A 1,145-nucleotide genomic window follows, 5' to 3' on the forward strand; every position below is an offset into this window, starting at 1 on the left:
ACGGTCCGATTTTCCGTGGCGGAAGGGCGCCCAAGCGCGACGGACCAAAAAACGTCGTTGGACTTTGCCTGACGCAGTTTCCACAACAGAACCCATATCGTCGGGTTAGGCCCATAGGCGACGAAAAATACCCCTTAGCGGACGATTTTGAGACGTTGTCTATCAGAACTTTTCTTGTAGTGCTTCTTAGGCAATTCATAATGAGAAGCAAAAGCTTTATAAAGATTTGCAGCAACTTGAGAATCAAGACCATAAGTAGCACTCATATTACGAAATTTATCAGTATCCATAAAAGCTTCAATGCATTTATAATCATAATTTATACATGATTCTCTATCCTTGTCGTTCTCCCATCCTTCAGTATTTTCTTGGATCCGATTAAGAAGGTCCCTTTTAAACTCTTCCTTGTTGCGTGTAAATGATCCAGAGCAAGAAGTATCCAGCAAGATCTTGTCTTGAAAAGAAAGTCTTGCATAGAAATTATCAATAATAATATTACCAGGAAGCTCATGAATGGGGCATTTGAGCATTAAAGACTTCAATCTCCCCCACGCTTGGGCAATACTCTCTCCTTCATGAGGCCAAAAATTATATATGCGATTCCGATCTTTGTGAATCTCACTTGGAGGATAGAACTTAGAATAAAACCGGGGCACAATATCATTCCATTCAAGAGAATCCCCATTATCCAGGTAATTTATACCAATGCGCCGCTTTACCGGACATCGATACGGAGAATAGTTTCTTCCTCACTTCATCCATAGCAATACCTGCACACTTGAATAAACCGCATAATTCATGTAAGAACAGTAAATGATCTCCGGGGTGGACAGTTCCATCACTCGTATAACGGTTATCCACTACACGTTCAATAATTTTCATAGGTATTTTGTATGGTATTTCTTCCTTACTGGCGCCTCATCCACTACCTTTGCGGTAGTAGTAGATTTACCAAATAAACACTCAAGAGAAGATCTCTCCATAATGAGTTATAGCAGCGAGAGAAATAAAATCAGCACAAACAATAGAAATTTCCCTTACCAATTCCACTTACCAATAGCGCTTCACTCCCCGGCAACGGCGCCAGAAAATAGTCTTGATGACCCACAAGTATAGGGGGTGTATCGTAGTATATTCGATAAGTA

This window comes from Lolium rigidum, chromosome 7 (genome assembly GCF_022539505.1).
Source record: "Lolium rigidum isolate FL_2022 chromosome 7, APGP_CSIRO_Lrig_0.1, whole genome shotgun sequence".
In the NCBI taxonomy this organism is placed as follows: Eukaryota; Viridiplantae; Streptophyta; class Magnoliopsida; order Poales; family Poaceae; genus Lolium; species Lolium rigidum.